The sequence below is a fragment of the Globicephala melas genome, chromosome 5, assembly GCF_963455315.2.
Source record: "Globicephala melas chromosome 5, mGloMel1.2, whole genome shotgun sequence".
Classification (NCBI taxonomy): domain Eukaryota; kingdom Metazoa; phylum Chordata; class Mammalia; order Artiodactyla; family Delphinidae; genus Globicephala; species Globicephala melas.
The window spans coordinates 4,771,487-4,792,922 of record NC_083318.1 but is presented as its reverse complement, the minus strand read 5'-3'; positions in this window follow the sequence as shown (position 1 = coordinate 4,792,922).

Below are 21,436 nucleotides of genomic sequence, written 5' to 3'. Positions count from 1 at the left end.
ACTGATTCGCCAGGTTCGTTTCCCGGCTCCAGACTCACTCCTTTTGCGGCTCCACAGCCAGTCCTGAGCGTAGAAGAAACCCAGAGGAGTACAAGTGGTATCTGTTCTTGAAAGTGACGTGGGAACCATGGAGATAACCCTAGAGTAGGGCTCAAACGTCAAAGGCCCTACTGATTGAAGTCCCTGAAGAGCCGAAGAATTTAATGATCTCTTTCTTTTTTTAAGCTAATAATGCCTGTTTATTTACCGGGGAGCGGAGGCGGGGGCGGGGGAGGGGGGGAAGAGGGGCATTCTTTCTCTCCTATCCTAAAAAGCAACTCTGGGTACTTCTTAAGAGATTTTTACTTTTAAACGTAGGGGAAATCTGGATAGCAAATAGGGTTAGTCAGAGAGATCCCCTGAACTCAGATGAAGTTTTATGGATTCCTGAGTTGTATGTAAAACATAGCGACTCTTGCCACTCTTTTGAACTAAAGAATTTATAAAGCCTTATAACATTGAAACCTTTTATGCACATTAAACAGAACACTACAAACAGCACCCTTTCTAGGGCAGTATTCCTAATCCCCTATTTCCTGCTAAGAAACAAACAAACAAAAAACCTATCATTTAAGGGAACCATTGTCCACTTTGGTATTTGTAAGGACTTAATGATCAGCACTACTGCATCTCCATGACCCTAGCATGGCATATTAAGGAGCATGCAACAACAACGCCTGATTTCTATAGTTAGGAACAGATCTCACCTGCTGGGGCAAATCATTCCTGTTTGCAGCTAACATGAGAAGAAATGTATCACCTCTACCGTCAGTTGGAAGTAAGCTGGAAAGTCCCAGGAAGAAACAGTGGTAAATAACATTAGTGTTCCCGATTTTTCACTGCTCCATGCGCGCCCTTTGAAATGTGGTTTTGTAGCTCCTCTCATTAGAGACAGACTGTTTCTGCACTCCACAGACGTTGGGCTTAGACCGTTCCACTTGCTTTTGGCCAAAGGAATATGGGTGATAGTGTGACAGTTCTGAGCCTGACCTTAGGAGGTATTGCATGTTGCTGCTTGCCTCTCTCACATGTGCCTTTCACAATATGAAGAACATGCCTGGGAAGTCTGCTAGTACAAGAAGAATGAGAGACATGGGGGGGGGTCTAGAACCACCCCCAGCTTGAAGCCAGTGACCTGCAAAAAAAAAAAAGATTGTTATTTTAAGCACTGTGTTTTGGGGTGTTTTGCTACCGGAATTAGTGTTGCTCTCACTGACCGGTACAATAGGAAATGGAGCAATCTGCTGCTTTTTTTTTTTAATTTATTTTTGGCTGCGTTGGGTCTTCGTTGCTGCGCGCGGGCTTTCTCTAGTTGCGGCGAGCATGGGGCTACTCTTTGTTGCGGTGCGCGGGCTTCTCATTGCGGTGGCTTCTCTTGTTGCAGAGCATGGGCTCCAGGTGCGGGCTCAGTACTTGTGGCTCGCGGGCTCTAGAGCTCAGGCTCAGTAGTTGTGGCGCACGGGCTTAGTGGCTCTGCAGCATGTGGGATCTTCCCGGACCAGGGCTCGAACCCATGTCCCCTGCCTTAGCAGGCGGATTCTTAACCACTGCGCCACCAGGGAAGTCCCACAATCTGCTCTCTTGACCTTGAAGGTGCCAAATTTGATGTCTCTTTGACAGTGGGTCTTGGAAAGACACATCCCTTGTGGAAGCCAGTGAAGAAAGAAACCCAGAAAGTTTGTAGCAAAGCATTCTAAAGAATTCAGTAGGAAAGGGCTGATGTGGCCAGTAGTCCTAGAATAATCGCAGAATAGGAGAGCTCTACGTGGTAACTAGATTGCTGTTGCTTCTGTTTTTTATATTACACAGTTCACTTTTTAATTATACAAGTGATTCATTGATACATTCTCGTCATCAATTTTCAGATAATACAAAATAGACTTTCAAAAAAGCTAAGTCTCCTTTCCTTCCCTGCTTTCCTTTCCATGCCTCACCCTCCACACATACCCAGCCATCCCATACCGCCACTGTCCCACGGGTAACAACCATAAATGATAGTTTAGCGTTTAAGCTTCCAGACTTTTTTCTGTGCATTTATGTACATATACATGCATATATAGAGAGACCAAATATTAGTAAGATTATATAATACATGTACTAAGTTCAGTAATCTTGTACTTTTCTCTGTCTATTTCCCTTTTGTTTTCTCTAATTATCTAAGAAGGTCTCTTTTTAAGATCTTCCTAGGACTACTCAGCCTGTCTTCAGTATGATAGGCTAACCAAGGGAAGAGGTTGTCCCCACTTTTATATCAGAACGTTAAGTGGAAGAAGGACCCCTTAGCACCTGCCTTAAGGGGAGGAGTGATACTCAACACGAGGAATGAAGGAGAAGACTAAATTCTCTGAGTGGTAGCCAATAAATCATTTGTCCCTCCCAAACTGGAAATTCTCTTTCTGGGCAAATCCTTGAGCACTTTGAGTTATAGCTGATTAAATAAGGCTGTATTCCCTTAAAACATTTCAAAGCGGGTAACCCAAGAGAACAAAGAAATGCCATGCTGTCTTTTCTGACCAGCCACGGGAGTCATGCACCATGACTCATGCCCTGTTCTACTGGTCATACAAACCATTCGTAACTCAGCGTGGGAGGGCACTGCACAAAGACACGGACACCTGAGGAGGAGGATCAGTAGGGCCTCGTTGGAAGCCGTGTGTCACACGAGCTGCTGCAGCTGTGAATTTTGAGTGACTGACACAGGCTTTAAACTTGTTGGATTCCCTGGGCTTCCCTGGTGGCACAGTGGTTGACAGTCCGCCTGCCGATGCAGGGGACACGGGTTCGTGCCCCGGTCCGGGAAGATCCCACATGCCGCGGAGCGGCTGCGCCCGTGAGCCATGGCCGCTGAGCGTGTGCGTCCGGAGCCTGTGCTCCGCAACGGGAGAAGCCACAACAGTGAGAGGCCCGCATAAAAAAAAAAAAAAAAAAAAAACTTGTTGGATTCCCTCACTGCAGGTGGGCAAATCCCAGATTACCAACAACCATGTAGACTTTATAAGGACAGCCAGAAAAATCTCTTCTTTTGTCTCTCTTTAAAGAATAAGCGGTCTGGGCAACTATCCAGTTCTATTACGGTGTTAACCTACCTTATTTGTGAGCCACTGTATCCACACCTCTCACGGCCCCTTTCTGGGTGTCTCCAAAGATAATTATTCATAACTCTCCCATATTCTGGGTCTGCAAAAGAACCCAGTCCCCAAACTCATGTTTTGTTTTAGGTACCATCTTGCCTTTTACAAGTCAGAATCTCTTAAACACTGTATATTAAACAAGTTATAAGAGGCCTGCCTGAGAGAATGATGAAAACCAAAATAATTTTGGAGGAACGTGTGAAGTTTCCAGAATCCAATGAAACAATTCTTGAGAATGACATTTGTACCGTCAAATGCAATCAGGTAAAACAAGCAGAAAGTATAAAGTTTTTAATATAGAAGGGAAGCCAAATCATCATGAGTTGCAGGTGTAATTTTACCATGTAATGTTTTCTAGTAAAATAAGTACTTAATGTCATTTCATAATTTAAGTTCTTGATATATTTTAAAAGCAGTCGTCTCTTTAGAATAGTGCTTTAGTTGGAAGCATTGTATTAATTCCATCCACAAATAAATTACTTTTTAAAAAAATATAATAGTGTTTCTTTATTTTTACTTGTTGACAGTTTGCTTTATTTATTTATTTATGGCTGTGTTGGGTCTTCGTTTCCATGCGAGGGCTTTCTCTAGTTGTGGCGAGCGGGGGCCACTCTTCATCGCGGTGCGTGGGCCTCTCACTATCGCGGCCTCTCTCGTTGCGGAGCACAGGCTCCAGACGCGCAGGCTCAGTAATTGTGGCTCACGGGCCCAGTTGCTCCGCGGCATGTGGGATCTTCCCAGACCAGGGCTCGAACCCGTGTCCCCTGCATTGGCAGGCAGATTCTCAACCACTGCGCCACCAGGGAAGCCCCCCGGACTTTTAATTTTATAACAAAGATAAGGAGGCAAAATCTGCTTACAAAAATTGCTTTTGACATGGAAACTATTAGAAATCCTAACTAGAATAAAGTGTAATCCATCTTAAACACTTCAAATATTTTTAAAAAGCAATAAAATGTTCTTTTTTAAAAAAAAATATTTTTGGCTGCACCGTGTGGCATGTGGGATTCTAGTTCCCCAACCAGGGATGGAAACTGTGCCCCCAGCATTCGAAGTACGGCGTCCTAACCACTGGACCGCCAGGGCAGTCCCAAAATGTTCTTTAAAAGTAACTTATTTGTGGGCTTCCCTGGTGGCGCAGTGGTCTTCCCTGGTGGCGCAGTGGTTGAGAATCTGCCTGCCAATGCAGGGGACACGGGTTCGAGCCCTGGTCTGGGAAGATCCCACATGACGCGGAGCAACTAGGCCTGTGAGCCACAACTACTAAGCCTGCGTGTCTGGAGCCTGTGCTCCGCAACAAGAGAGGCCGTGATAGTGAGAGGCCCGCGCACCGCGATGAAGAATGGCCCCCGCTTGCCACAACTAGAGAAAGCCCTCGCACAGAAATGAAGACCCAACACAGCAAAAATAAATACATAAATTAATAAACTCCTACCCCCAACATCTAAAAAAAAAAAAAAATTAAGTCCAAATGAAATGTACATGAAGACATTTTATTAGTGATTTAAGATTACATTACTCTTTAAATTTTCTGAATGAAATTGGTTTCTTAATAAAATTCAGGATAAATGCTATAGTAGTTAATTAAAACACAAAGGTAAATATCTTCCATGGGGAAAGATCCGAAATAAATTTCCATATCTGCAGGCTGACTAGTTTTCAAGGCCATTTAGCTGCTTCTTCCATGCTGCTAAGGCAAAATGAGTTAATTGAAATTTTCCTTTCCGTTCATTTCCCTAAAGATTAGAAAAGCACACCAAAAGCCTTGCTTTTCCCATTATTTATTTGCCTTCCTCTCTGGGGATTTTTCCTACTGGTCAGCTAATCAGAGTGGGCAGCATTATTTTAGCAGTAGTAAACAATAACAGCAATAATGACTATAATATTGGCCCCTATCAGTATACCACTGGATACTTTGGGTTCATTTATCTTATGAATTCTGGGACTTCCCTGGTGGTGCAGTGGTTAAGACCCCGAGCTCCCAATGCAGGGGGCCCGGGTTCGATCCTTGGTCAGGGAACTAGGTCCTACATGCATGCCGCACCTAAGAGTTCACGTGCCACAACTAAGGAGCCCACCTGCCACAACTAAGGAGCCCGCAAGCCGCAACTAAGACCCGGCACAACCAAATAAATAAATGTTAAAAAAAAAATCTTGGGCTTCCCTGGTGGCGCAGTGGTTGAGAGTCCGCCTGCCGATGCAGGGGACATGGGTTCGTGCCCCGGTCCGGGAAGATCCCACATGCCACGTAGTGGCTGGGTCCGTGAGCCATGGCCGCTGGGCCTGCGCGTCCGGAGCCTGTGCTCCGAAACGGGAGAGGCCACAACAGTGAGAGGCCCGCGTACCGCAAAAAAAAAATTTTTTTTAAAAATCTTATGAATTCTGTATAATTATCCCATCCTACAGTTCATGCTGAAGTTATGAGAGATTAAGCCACTTGTTCAAAGTTACACAGTAGACAGTGGAGTTGGAGATTGAATTCTCCAGAGCCTGTGCTCTTGACCACGTACATCTAAAATGCAGCCTTGTTTCAACTGTTCATGTCCAAACATCACGGATGAAAAGTATTGCCCTCTGATTCAGCCTTGACACCAGCTTCATGTCCCATTCCCCCCCAGATTCATCGGGTACTGCTGCCACCTTGCAGCCCTATTCCCCTCTGTTTGGCATCCCTGTTCTGCCTGTGACAGAAGGCACTGCTGCAGATGGTTGAGTGTTTCTGGCCGCACTCCCTATCTGCCTCTCCAGACACTCCCTTTTCCTCTGGTTGCCGGCATGTTCCCTCTACTCCACCCTGTGGCTCCTGTATCCTGTTCTTCCTGTCTGCCGCATTGTGTCTGAGTAGGCTTTCCATATCTGCTGATGACACTGACTGCTAAGCAAAAAGAAAGAGAGAAATTTAAGACCAGGACAAGAAGCCAATCAATATGGAGGATAAAAGGTCACAGGAGAACCATAATTAAAATGTGAATCCCAGACAGAAAAGAATGGAATAGATGGGAAGAGGAATTGAGAGTTTTAAAATACTGTGAACCTATAGGAAAGACTGGAAACTCCCATAACGTAAAGGAGAGAGGGAAATAAAAATAGTTCTGTGGTTCAAATTAATATTCAAGAGTCTATGAATAAGTACAGTAATTGCTAATATCCGTACTTACATGAGATCAGAGTCCTAAATACCAACAAAATGCTTGGGAAATCTGGCATCATCTTAATAGGTAGTGTTGATCAAACATGTATTTCCTTTTAATCTTTTTTTTTTTAATCATAACAACCCAGTCAGGAAGGTATTATCATCATTTTGCAGATTATGAAACTGAGGCAACTGAAAGGGTAGAACAACTTTTCCAAGACCACCAGCAAGTGAGTAGTGGAGCCAGGCAGGAAACCTAAGCGGGCTGGCTCCAGACTCCCTGCTCTCAACACTCCTCAGCCTGCCCAGATAAACTCTCCCTCACATGAAACCCCAGTCTGGGCCTTGCAGTAGGGACTGCTATCCTCCTTTCAAGGAGGAAAGCTGGCTTTCACAAATAGTACCTTCTCCACAGCATCTCCAAGGCCGAGGGCGAGGTCGGGCTGGCTTCTCCCTATTCTGTGTTCTCCTGTGATTCGAGGTCGGCGAAGGAGCACAGTTCACAATTCAACAAGCCCAAAAGTGGCTTATATTCTACTAGAGAATCCCAGAGCCCACTTACAAAGGTTGCATTTTTATTTGGTTGCCTGAGTGGAGAAAGAAAATTAAAACATACTGTACTATTTTTAATTAATCAACTGTGTGACATGCCTCTAAAATAATTTTCTTAGGTTCATTGGCCACATACTCTCTCTTTTCTTCATGTGATGATTTTGCAATATTATTTTTATGGAGAGAATACAAAGAATTAATTTTCTTCTCTAGCTTAGAATATTAAAATTTGGTTGTTTTTTTGTTTTGTTTTGTTATGGGGGTTTTTTTTTGCGGTATGCGGGCCTCTCACTGCTGTGGCCTCTCCCGTTGCGGAGCACAGGCTCCAGATGCGCAGGCTCAGCGGCCATGGCTCACGGGCTCAGCCACTCCGTGGCATGTGGGATCCTCCCAGACCGGGGCACGAACCCGAGTCCCCTGCATCGGCAGGCGGACTCTCAACCACTGCGCCACCAGGGAAGCCCCTCCATGAAGTTTTTCCTGAGTCAATGATGATTTGTCCTCAGTTTACCATCACTGTATACAGCAGCCTTACATCTTACACAGGAGTTAGGCTCCAAAGTCAGCGAGCAAGGACAAAAAATGTCATAGTGCAAAAGATCTCTCGAAATTTCCTAAGAAGGTGCCAATTTAGAGAGCAATTACTGCTCTCCCTAGGTCAAGGGCACTCTCCTTCAGCACTACAAAGCTAAAGTCAGCCGTGGCTTGGCGAAATGTCCAAGCTGTGAAAGACACAGGAACTGAGCAGGACAGTTCCTTTTTTTTTTTTTTTTTTTTGGCGGTGCCACGAGGCTTGTGGGATCTTAGTTCCCCAAGCCAGGCCCGCAGCAGTGAAAGCACTGAGTCTTAACCGCTGGGCCGCCAGGCAGTTCCCAGGACAGCTCTTCATCTCCCATAACACAGTCCCTCCAAAGCGTGTGGCAGCTGAGAAGCGTGTGACTCCCCATTTAAATCCTTCCCTTAGTCTCAGTGCATATGGCTGACTTCCTGTAAATTAAATGCACAGGTGATAGGATTCTGATTTCTGGTCCCACCACTTACTAGATATGTAACCATGGCCAAGTTATTTAATCACTTATTTTCTCTACCCCTCAGTTTACATCTGCAAAGAGGAACAGTAATAAGGCCCAATTAATAAGCTTGTTGTAAGGGTTAAATTGTTGATAGTTAACCTGTAAAATAATACTATTTACCTTCTAGGCTTTCAATGAAAATTAGATGCACTTACATATGTAAAGCACTTAGAAAAGTGTCTTGGCATATGTTAGTGCTCAATAAATATTACCTACTTTTAAAAGTTTTTTTAAAATCTTATTGAGGTACAGTTGACTTACAATGTTGTGTTTAATTTCTGCTGTACAACAAAGTGACTCAGTTTACATACATATACATTCTTTTTCATACTCTTTTCCATGATGGTTTGTCACAGGATATTGACTATAGTTCCCTGTGCTCTACAGTAGGACCTTGTTGTTTATCCATCCTCTATATACTAGTTTGCACCTGCTAATCCCAATCTCCCAATCCTTCCTTCCCCCACTCTCCTGCCCTTTGGCAACCACAAGTCTGTTCTCTATAAATATTACCTGTTATTCTTCCTTATCTCTCTGTCTTACTTTCTTCTGCTGCTTGTAAAAGATTAGATGAGAAGCACTTTACTATCGCAGAGCAAGTACTCTGTAAGGGTTAGGTATTATCATTATCATTATTATCATTTCACTACTGTGTCCTCCGTATTGCGAGTTTCTTGGGGGCAGGGACATTATCTTTCACAGCTTTGTGTCCTTGCAGTGACTCAGAATAGTGCCCGGTGCATATGTCACTCAAAAGATAGTCGAAAATCAGATAACGTTTCCCCCCTCCAAATTCTTGTTACATGGATTTAATTTTTACAGGTTCATAAAGAAATAAACGCAGTGTGTATCCATGAATACCTGAATGGCTCTCCTACCCTCTGAAACCGTCTTTACCATCTTGGGCAGCACAACGCTTCATCGCAAGAACTCCCCCAGGGGGCGCTGAAGAACTTCCCGAATAAGGACTTATTCACGTACCAGAGTTGGAATGTGAATTACTTGGGGGTAAATGTTGACTTTGGCTTCTCCGAGTTTTACTGAGGACATTTGTACCATAAAAACTGATCTTTAAAGCTAGTAATTCATGATCTGTGGTTTGAAACCACCTTGGAAATGATTCCAGGACACCAAGAAATATATAATCCTAGATTTGTAACTGATTACAATTTTTTTTCTATCTTAGGTCTCCTGTCTTTTAAATAAAGATAATAATACCAACTGACCTCAAAACCTTGGTGACGAATAATAAACATGATGCTTAGGAAGTTAACGTGACGAGAGGACTAGAGTCTATTAGTTAAGAGACTCCATTGTCAATATGTGTTTATGTGTAGCTGATTCACTTTGCTGTACGGCAGAAACTAACACAATGTTGTAAATCAACTACGTTCCAGTAAAAATTAATTTAAAAATAAAAGACTCCATGATCAGAGATAATTCTTTCCATACGTGTACTTATTAGGAAGGTTTTTCCCTTTTTACAGCTCACATCTTTCAAAGGGACCACGTGGAGAGAGAGAAAGGGAGACTCTCAGACGGCAGCATCACCGAAATAACCTTTCCAGTGAATGAGATAGATGACAGAGGTGTCAGCCAGATAGAGCTCTGTGGACCCAGGTAGGTGTCAAATACTCCTCTGTCTTAGTTTAACAAATGGGAAAACATTATTCTCCTAGCAACTGGTGTGATCTTTTCTCTTAGGAATGAGACCCACCTCTGTTGGGAAAATTCCATGGCGAGCCTGCTTGGAAGCTGAGACCCAAGTGTGAGGAAGCACTGCCCAGCCTAGAACAAGGAGAGGGATTTGTTGACTGCAGTGGACAGGGCTTTGGGGAGGCTGAGCTGTTGAGATGACAGAAAGCTGGCTGTGCCCTGTGAGATGCATCCGTCCAGCGACCTCACAAACCCTTAGCAAAGTTATTAACCTCACGCAGTACTTGGCAGATAAGGAATTCAGTGGAAACAGTGAAGACAGTGCTCCTAACGTCCATCTTGGCCTAGGGCAGCGACACAGGGAGCCCTGAGGAAGCAAGCTTCCAGGGATTCACAGAAATCTCAAAACCGGATCCGGACTCTGACAGTCCATCAATTTACGTGGGTGCCAGCACAAAGTTTTCCTAAGTCTCTGAAGGTGGGAAGGCCCCAGTCCCATCTGGTTTACATTAGTAGTAATAGTAAGATAAAGGTAGCTTATTTACAACATTATGCATCTTTGAGCAAAATGGAGGGAAAATAAGAAAAAAACATTTTTAAGTACTTTTAAGTCAAACAGTAGAGCACTTTGCCTACAAAGCCAGGCAGACCACTTTTACTATGAGAGCAGAAATAAATGATAAGAGGGGAACTTCCTTGCTGTGTTAACAATTTTGAGCAAAGTGTGGGAAAATACTTTAAAGCAGAGATTGTTTTGCTTTATTCTAACACCTATCCAGAAATCAAGGGTCCTCAAACAGAGATTTGAATTTTATCCTTTCTTATCTGAAGATTTAGTTTTTTAGAATAAAGTTAGCTTTTTTCTTATTAGAAAAATAACACATGGCTATTTTTAAAGTTTTAAAACACAAGAGGATAAATCCACACCTTTTAAAATTATTTTTTTAAAAACCCGAACTCCTGGGACTTCCCTGGTGGCGCAGTGGTTAAGAATCCACCTGCCAACGCAGGGGACGCGGAGCAACTTAGCCCATGCGCCACAACTACTGAGCTTGCGCTCTAGAGCCCGTGAGCCACAACTACTGAGCCCACGTGCCACAACTACTGAAGCCCGTGCACCTAGATCCCGTGCTCCATAACAAAGACAAGCTACCTCATTGAGAAACCCGCGCACCACAATGAAGAGTAGCCGCTGCTCGCCGCAACTAGAGAAAGCCCGTGCGCAACAACAAAGACCCAACGATGAAGACCCAACGCAGCCATAAATAAATAAATTTTATTTAAAAAACCCAAAACAAAAACTAACAAACAAACAAAAAACCCAAACTCCCTCATGGTTTTCAGGGAAGTTTTTATTTGTTTATTATTTAGTTATTTGTTTGTTTGTTTTGGGCTGTGTTGGGTCTTCATTGCTGCGTGCGGGCTTTCTCTAGTCGCGGCGAGCGGGGACTACTCTTCGTTGCGGTGCGCAGGCTTCTCACTGTGGTGGCTTCTCTTGTTGCGGAGCACGGGCTCTAGGTGCACGGGCTTCAGTAGCTGTGGCACATGGGCTTAGTTGCTCCGTGGCACGTGGGATCTTCCTAGACCAGGGCTCGAACCCGTGTCCCCTGCATTGGCAGGCGGATTCTTGACCACTGCACCACCAGGGAAGTCCGCGCCTTTTTAAAATTATAAAGTTAATTGATCTCCAGCCTCCATGAAATGCAAAGATCATTCTCAGTATGGTAGGAATAGTGTATGCTGAGGGTGAGTTAGAGGTGAAGGTTATAGAACTGTCATTGTAGCTTCGGGAAAGAAGGTAAAAGGAGAAAGAACTTTTCACTTTACACATTGAATTAGCTGGACCCCTGGTGGCACACGACAGAAGCTGATTTGAGCCAGCTTAGCCAACTATGGCAACAAGTTTATTGGCTCACACGTCGAACTGTAGGACAGGGAAGGACAACTGTATCAAGACCTCTTACTTTCAGCAGGCTCCCCCCTCTCCATCTTTCTTCTCTGCTTCTCTTGCCAGTTCCACTTTATTCTCTCAAGCCAGCTGCTGCATGAGAGATACTGTGGCCTTCAGGCTCACATCTGCACTGTGTGCACGGGCCTCATAGATGAGAGAGTGCACGAATTCTTACCAATACCACGAGTGCTCTTTCCAGAAGAATAGAAAAATTTTGGAAGAAAAAACTTGTTCAGTATATCCTTTGCTGCCTTCCCTACCACATACACTAAAACACATACTCTTCTTCCCATACATACAATTCCAAAAATGTCCTTGTCTCGCCACTACGTAGCCACGTATATCCTTGTCCCAGCTCCAGGATCTTTATGTTATGTCAATTCACCATCAGGATGGATGAGGGGGCCTCGTTTCCTTATAACTTACAAATAAACAATAAACCTAGGTCTCCTCAATGCACCTAAATATACCATGGGTGGGGGAAAAAATAAGATAAACATTCTTTCGAAAGGAAGGAATGTTCAAAAGAGGGAAAACCGAGAAAGCAACACTCAGAGCACAGACCGCTGCTTCCTGGACAGGGATAGCAAGTCTGTAGACTTAAAGCATTGAACTTTGGAGGGTGCTTTGTAGAGGGTACTACTAAGGCTCTCTGTGTCTACAAATATCCTAGTTGAATGGGCAGAATTGTAAGTTTATAGATAGGGTACAACTGCTGCTGTTTCCACGTGGTAAATTTCTGAGCCCAAAATTTTGCCAGGGCTGCTTGGACATTATTGAACTCAGTGGCATTTAAATTGAATGGAGAGTAGGAAAAGAAAGATGCAATATATACATATATCAAATCATTATGTAGTACACCTTAAGATTATACAATGTTATATGTCAATTATATTTCAATAAAACTGGAAAAAATAAAATTAAAAATAAATTTTAAAAAAGAAAAGAAAGGAGGGCTTCCCTGGTGGCGCAGTGGTTGAGAGTCTGCCTGCTGATACAGGGGACACGGGTTTGTGCCCCGGTCCGGGAAGGTCCCACCTGCCTCAGAGCGGCTGGGCCCGTGAGCCATGGTCGCTGAGCCTATGCGTCCAGAGCCTGTGCATCTGAGTAGAGGGTAAAGAAACTCCTAAAGGGAGAGTAGGATACCCTTCTCTTTACCGAGGGAAATCTTTAGCCAAAATTTTAAAAATCTTTATTTCTATGAAGTAACAAATATAAAAACTCATTGGTAAATATAAATATTGACAAAGAGAGCAAATCCATGAAATGGCCAGTGTCTAAAGATCATCTTAGAAAAAAAGGAGACGTGGTAACTTGGCAGCAAAGCCAAGCAGATGAACAGCCGTGCAGGAAATGATCTGGTTCTAGACTGACTTTTCTGGTATTCAGGTGTAAGTTCAGTAGGTTATTTCAAGCCAGCTGAGATAACGGGAGAACGTAATTTAACCCAGCGACCCCGGCTGCGGAGTAACCAGGGCAGAAGAATCTGATGCGACCTGACTTCTAGGTGTGCCCAAAGGACTGGGGTGGGAGCGGGGGGCGGGGGCAACCACCAAAGTGTCCTCAGCAGACAAGCATGTTCAATCATTTCTTGTTTTGCTTCACCATTCTGAGTTCAAAGAATCCATAAAAACCGTAGTCATCTGTACAGAGCAACATGAGGTAGCAAAACTTACAGAGAGAGGGCTCAAAAATACAAAAGTTTGGGCTTCCCTGGTGGCGCAGTGGTTGAGAGTCCGCCTGCCGATGCAGGGAACGCGGGTTCGTGTCCTGGTCCAGGAAGATCCCACATGCCGCGGAGCGGCTGGGCCCGTGAGCCATGGCCGCTGAGCCTGCGCGTCCGGAGCCTGTGCTCCGCAACGGGAGAGGCCACAACGGTGAGAGGCCCGCGTACCGAAAAAAAAAAAAAAAAAATACAAAAGTTTTAGGAAAGTTAAGTTCATACAACTCAGACAATATAAAAGTTAAGTTTTTCCAGTAAGGGTTAATACCACATTATTCATATACAATTCACTCCGTTCTGAATGTAAAATTGTAGATGAAATGAAAAATAGAATTAAAACACTGTGTTCACTGGATCGTTTGAGTTATACTATTGTGAATATTCTAGTTTCATTTGTATTTAATTACTTAAGAAGAATAGAGGAAGCCCTATTAGTGAGAGAAATGTTGATCTTTATGGAGAAATGTAAGACCCATAATAGCATCATCAGTATAATTAAAATACTATTTCAATATTTACAAAACTAATATAAATTTTTTCCTTAATGTCTGTTTTTAGTCTAGAAAGCAGCTATTGTTCCTCAGATACCGGTCTCTTAGACTTTTCCCTTAGTGGTTTGTTTTTCTCATTTACTTTATTTTATTTTTTTTTAACATCTTTATTGGGATATAATTGTTTTACAATGGTGTGTTAGTTTCTTCTTTCCCTTAGTGGTTTTGAGTTTGGTGTCTACGAGATTCTTAGGTAGTGGGGAAATGACTCCCCAAACTTGTGTTTCAAAAGTAGTTTAATAATTTTGTTGAAAATGAAAAAAAATATTACTTTCACACTGAAACTTTACTTTCTTGTTCTTATATGCACAGGAGGGGGAAAATTATGTAAACATTCTTTTTAAAAAAATATCTGTTTATTTGCCTGCACGGTGCGGCACACCAGGGATCGAACCCCACGCCCTGTATGGAAAGTGCGAAGTCTTAACCCCTGGACCACCAGGGAAGCTCCCTATGTAAATGTTCTGAGTGAAAAACATATTTGGTATTCTAGTAACTGTGCAACAGATTATTTTAAAAGTTGAGGTAGACTGTACGTTTAAAACTAGTTAAATTTTACACTATGTTTATTTTACCACAAAAAAAATTGAAAAACATTAAGGTAGAATTAGACTTATAGATAGGCAGTGCGTTTTTTTTATATATAAAATTATATATTTATTTACTTTTGGCTGCGTTGAGTCTTCGTTGCTGTGCTCGGGCTCTCTCTAGTTGCAGCGAGCAGGGGCTACTCTTTGTTGCGGTGCGCGGGCTTCTCATTGCGGTGGCTTCTCTTGTTGTGGAGCACGGGCTCTAGGTGCGCGGGCTTCAGTAGTTGCAACACACAGGCTCAGCAGTCATGGCTCCAGGGCTCTAGAGCACAGGCTCAGTAGTTGTGCCGCACAGGCTTAGCTGCTGCGCTGCATGTGGTATCTTCCCGGACCAGGGATCAAACCTGTGTCCCGGATTCTTAACCACTGCGCCCCCAGGGAAGTCCTGGCAGTGCATCTTTTAGACACATTATTAAATTTGCCACTTCACGGATTGGTTGCTTATCTTTTCATGACCAAAAAATAATATGTTCCAGATCTGCACTATTCAGTACAGTAGCCACTAGCCACACGCAGCTCGTGAGCCTTTCACTGTGGCTCGTCCACACTGACATATGCCGTAAGTGTAAAATACTCTGGATTTCAAAGACTTACACCAAAACAGTAAAAGAGCTCAGTAATAGGTTTTTTTACTGATGACATATTGACTTGATAATATTTTGGATATAATGAATTAAATAAAATATACTAAGACAATTCATTTCACCTGCTTCTTTTTCCTTTTTTTTTAATGTGGCTACTAAAACATTGAAAATTACACTCATAACTGGCACTATATTATCGATGGTCAGTACTGCTCTGGACAGACTTTCTTATAGCAGGAAGAGGTTAGTTAACCGTTTTCTGCACATCCTGGGGAGAGGCGGGTAAAGGACAATGTGGGCAATTTTCCCAGGAAAGGAAAACCTCCAACCTAAGAATCAAGAAATTATTCTTATGATGGGATACTGGGATATTTATCTTGAACTGTATGACTCCAATATCTGTTCCAAAGCCATCATTTTATGAAGTTTTCCTTTTTAGGTTTAACCAGAAAAGTTAAATCCTCTGACACTTCTCCCAATAATTTACCCAAAATGTTTGAAAAGGAATGTTCCAACATGGACAAAAACAGTACAGTATTTTTCCTTCTAGGATAGAATTTTACAAAATTTACAGAAACACTTCCATGTTAAAAATTTTTTTTAAATAGAGCTAATTTGGCAGTAAGACCAAAACTATGTGTTTCATCAGAGTCTAGCCTTTGTCATATGTACACAGTGAATACACAGACAGGATCTCTTCAATAACTTGTTTCCTTTGTTCACAGGTAGCATTTAGGTTCAGCACGCTATCTACCTCTTCCAGTCCTCTCAAGCCACCCTCTTCTCTTCTGAGTACCACGCACAAGACCTCAAGCCCCAAGCCTTGCACCAAATCCCTGTTGCTTTCTAGCATGAAAGAGTAATCACGTGAAGATTCACTTCCTTCCTGACTTGCAGCTGCAATTGGGCTTGATTATGAATCCCCATCAATCAGTTGTCCTTCCATCCTTCCGCTCCGGTTTTGTCCCTCTCCCTCCTCCACGCGCACCCCTCCTTCCCTCTCCCTCCTCCACGCGCGCCCCTCCTTCCCTCTCCTCCTCTCTCCGGCTCTCTTACATTTCTCGTGAGCGTGGTGTTGGATGCTCTCTGACCTAGTGCCCTCTTCTGTTTAAAACTTTCAGTGCGCATCCGAACAATTTACCTCGTTCTCAAAGAAAACCAGCTCTGGAAGAGCTTGACATTATTGGGAGCAAATCTAGTAGGTGTGTGTGCAGGTCGAAAATTTTGTAAACGGAAGCTTCTGAGAAATGCGGGGTCAACAAACAAATTCTAGAGGACTTCGTGAAAATTAGATTTGTCTCACTTTCCTTTCCCCAAATGATGTCTAATACCTTTTAATTTCCTAATATTTCTGATTTAGAGAACATCAACACTCTTTTAAAAGTCAACAAAACCAAGGTCGCTTGCTTTCTCAGTAGACAGGGTATATCCAACTCGCTAAGCTAATGTTGAGTTTTTTTAAGTTGTTTTAACAGAAGGGAATGTTTGTTTAAATATGTACCCTGTCCTTGATGACAGTTCCATTGCTTTCTTCTTTAGCTGCTGAAGGGGCAGAGAGGGACCAAGGATAACTTTCTGCATTCTAATCTGATTATAACTGGGTAGGAAGGGGGAAAATGCCAGTTAAGAAGCATTTGGGTGGACCTGGAGATTATCCTAAGCGAAGTAAGTCAGACAAAGAAAAATATCATATGATATCACTCATCTGTGGGATCTAATTGGAAAAAAAAATGACACAAACGAACTTATTTATAAAACAGACTTACAGATATCACGAACAAACTTGTTACCAAAGGGGAAACGTCGGGGCGGGCAGTGGGGGAGGGATAAATCAGAAGCTTGGGAGGAACATACACACGCTACTATATATAAGACAGACAGCCAGCAAGGACCTACTGTAGAGCACAGGGAAGTCTGCTCGATATTCTCTGATAACCTATATATGAGAAGAGAATCTGAAAAAGAATGAATATATATACGTATATGTATAACTGAGTCACTTCACTGTACACCTGAAACTAACACAACACTGTAAATCAACTATACTCCAATAAAATTTTTTAGAAAAAGAAAAGAAAGCAGCATTTGGGACAGAGACACTCATAGAATGGAGAATGAGGGTCACATCAAGGCCACACTGGGAACGGCCACTCAGGGTTCTTTCCCAGCCTGACCCTCAACTTCAGCCCTGTTTCCTGTGACCCAGACTCAAATGGACAAAGCCCAGTCCCAGACTCCCAGATCTGACCTTCTGTACTGTGAGAAGTGAGGGTAAATTCGCCATCCCTTTACAAAAGTTTGTTTGTAAAGTGTCCTTGACCTTGACCCCAATTAAATTATATTGCGACCCGTGGAACACAGGTGTCTTAGTTATTTCTCATGTTCCCCAAACTGATAAGTTCCAGAGATATGATTCTCATGGTGAAGAGGGAAATTTGCTTCCTCACGAAATTGTGATTTTTACCAAAATATCAACTTTAAGGACGCCAAAATGAAAGTGAACCGGTACCTACTATGTTCATTACTTTCATAGCATAGAGCTCTGTCCTGGGAGTTTGGGGATCTAGGTTTCCATACTCAGATTTGCTAACTGGATTTGTGACTTATGACAAGCCACATATACTCTCTAAGCCTTAGTTTTCTCATCTGTGAAATGAAAACTATAATATCTACCTTATCTTCCCCGAAGTTTGTTGTTATGAGGATTGAATGAGATAACATATAAAAATGGTTGTAACCTAGAGAGCCAAAGGTGTTACTAATCAATGTAAAATTAAACCATCCCTTTTGGATTTGAAAATGAAACCATTTGGGAACCCAATTTCACGTTTGACATAGTAAAAAGCGTTCTGTTTGTTATAAAAGTTAAGCAGCAGTGTAACCACTATAACTGTCCCCGAGGGCTTAGAGACAGACACCTTATAAACCATCACGATCGAGACGTATAAGGAGAAAAGTTTCAGCTGCAGTGAAATCAAATGGTCCCCGGATCTGAACGGTCTATGTAAGATTTTTTTCTAATAATGTTTAAATTTTTAAATTGTGGTAATCAATACATAATAGAAAATCTACCATCTTAACTATTTTTAAGTGCACAGTTCAGTAGTGTTAAGTATTGATACATTCACATTGTGGTGCACAGACCTCCAGAACTTTTTCAACTAGCAAAACTGAAACTCTGTACCCATTCAACAACTTCCCCTCCCCACCAGCCCCTGACAACCACCCTCCTGCTTTGTGTTTCTGTGCGCGTGACTATTTTATATCCCTCACGTAAGTGAAATCCTACAGTACTTGTCTTTTTATGACTGGCTCATCTCACTTGGTGTAACGTCCTCGTGGTTCATCCATGTTGTAGCCTGTGACAAGGTTTCCTTCCTTTTTAAGGCTGAATCGTATTCCACTCTATGTGTATACCACATTTGGTTTATCCTTTTCACCAGCCGATGGACATTCAGTCTGCTTCCACCTCGTCTATGTAAGATGTTTGTCATAACAGTAGGGTGCTCCGAATTGGTTCTCTTGTTTGAGATCGAAGGAACCCACACATGGATCACCTTCAACGAACGAGAAGACATGGTGTAAGCATGTGTGGGAACTTGTGGGGACAAGAAAGGAGGGTCCCTCTGGATACAGCCTCGCCCAGCTGCTTCTGCTTCGGGAGACTGGGTCAGAGGATCTACAGGAACCAGGACTCGTGCCCACAGCAGCGACCTTAGCTAAAATGACTCACCTTCTTTTGGGGATATCTAGCATTTATAGTCACCCAAAGAGATTTCATTTGAGCCAGTTTGTCACCACTTACGGTGGAGTATGACCCTGGGGCAGCGTGCTGGCCACGTGGCCGCAGAGGCAGGTCACCTCCTCATGGCTTTGGTCACTTCCTCCAGCTTGTTCTCCAGCCCTGGATGTTGTCTGCTGTGACTAGGAGAGCACGCTTAGCTTCTCCCAAAGCTCACACCACAGGCAGAAGAGCTCAGAGATGAGGCAACCGTTTAGTCTCTGACTTGGGGATGGAGCTGCCAGTGTTTGAGTCTATGCCTCATAGAGCACATACATACATCCAAACTTGAGTTCCATGTCTCCTCCATTCTTCCCCTTGGCACCTTTCATTCATTCATTTCTTCATTTCTTCATTCATTCATTCACTCATTTAATTGTACTGTCATTCAACAAAAATGCATCAAATCCTTGGTGTCTAGTGCCTTCATCTGCCCCTCCCACCCCGCCTCTCAGAGGCCCTGAGGGTATCCTGTGCAGGCAGTATTCGTGCTCTGGACCTCTGCAGGCTTCTTCTCCACATCAAAAATTGGAGGCTCAATGCTTCAATCCTTCAGATCTCTGCTGTCTTAACTAATTAATTAACATGTTAATTAAAGTGACAAAATGTGTGTTAACTGGTGTTAATATGGTATGTATTTCAGGTAAATTATTCACTCTTAAAATAAAGCCCTTCTGGGTTTCCCTGGTGGCGCGGTGGTTGAGAGTCTGCCTGCCGATGTGGGATCTTCCCGGACCGGGGCACGAACCCGTGTCCCCTGCATCGGCAGGCGGACTCTCAACCACCGCACCACCAGGGAAGCCCTATATATATATACTTTTAAAATCATTTTTGTGAAAATATTTCTATGGGGGAAGGAAAAAAGAGGAAACAAATATATCAGAAACAGGCCTGACAGTCTGGAGAGGGAGAGAGAGCCTGAAGTTGCAGGTGTTGGGCTGCCTGACTGGTCACTGTTGAGCACAATGAGACGTGTTTCTTTGTTATGAGCACAGACCCATCCCCTGGGTTCAGAGGCATGCTCTGAAAATAACTTGGGGGACTTCCCTGGTGGTGCAGTAGTTAAGACTCCGTGCTCCCAATGCAGGGGGCCTGGGTTCGATCCCCAGGAACTAGATCCCACATGCATGCCACAACTAAAGAGCCGGCCTGCCACAACTAAGGAGCCCACATGCTGCAACAAAGACCTGACACAACCAAATAAATAAATAAATAAATATTAAATCAATAAATATTTAAAAATAAATAAATAAATATTAAAAAATAAATTAATTAAAAAAATAAGAATAACCTGGACCCCTGGGTGTAGAATGGACCTGACCAGTTACCTGGTCTAATTTCCCACCTGGATATACAACTTTCTACATCTCCTTTATCTCACCCCTTACTCAACCCCCGCCCATCCTGTTACCATAGACCAATGACTGTTAGAAAGTTTTCTTGTATTTAATATGAAAGCTACCTCCTTATAACCAATAGTGATTTATTCTAGTTCTTCTCTCAAGGGCATAATAGAAAACAAAATCAATTCCATCTTCCATATGCTAGCCCTCTGTTTGCCAGCTGCCATGTCCAACCTTCCTCTTCTCTTTCTGGAACCCAGGAAGCATCCTCATTCACCCGCCATGTGCTCCTACACTGTTTTAGTTGTTTTCCGATGGACTCAGTTTATCTGTTTTTAAATTGTGGCACTCTTTTTAGATGTGGTAATACTCTAGGTGTGGACTAAACAAAGTATGATGAACCGTACTTCTATTGTGCAACCTAAGATTATATTAACTTTTTAGCAGTCATATCACCTGTTGGCTCTCAGTGAGTTTATCATCACCTGAAAGTTGAGGGTTGCTATCCAAGTAGTTTGTTTCCCTTCAGAAAAATTACAGTTTTGACTCTAAATGCAACCTATTCAGCTTGATGTTTCAGTCTATCAAACTCATATCTGCAAGAATGTAATGAACTTTGTAGGCTTCTTTCTTATTCCAAAAATTATTAATACGTATTCACTGTGATTTTTTTGGAAAACCCATATATATAAACAAAAGGAAGAAACTAAAAATTGCTGGTTAATTTATCATCCTGACCTTATGCTTAATATTTTGGTATAAAAATAAATATTTATATAAGTAAATCCACCTCCACTTCTTTCTATGCATAACAATATTTCTTCCTAATAATTGGATTGTATTCAGTATTTTATAACCTTGTTTTTTCACCTAATAATATGTTTATGACCCCTTTTCCATGTTAAATATCTTCCCACAGCACATTAAAAGACTGAGTTTCATCATTTATTTGTTCAATCTACCTTTATTTATTCAATCACATGAAACTGGATATTTGTTTCTAATTTTTTTTTTTTTTTTTTTTTTTTTGCGGTACGCGGGCCTCTCACTGCTGTGGCCTCTCCCGTTGCGGAGCACAGGCTCCGGACACACAGGCTCAGCGGCCATGGCTCACGGGCCCAGCCACTCCGCGGCATGTGGGATCTTCCTGGACCGGGGCATGAACCCGTGTCCCCTGCATCGGCAGGCGGACTCTCAACCACTGCGCCACCAGGGAAGCCCTCTAATTTTTTTCATATTATAAATAGGACTGCATAGACTCTCCTTGAACTTACATTTTTGTGTATATTCATGATGATTTCTTTAGAGATTATTCCTAGAAGTAGAATT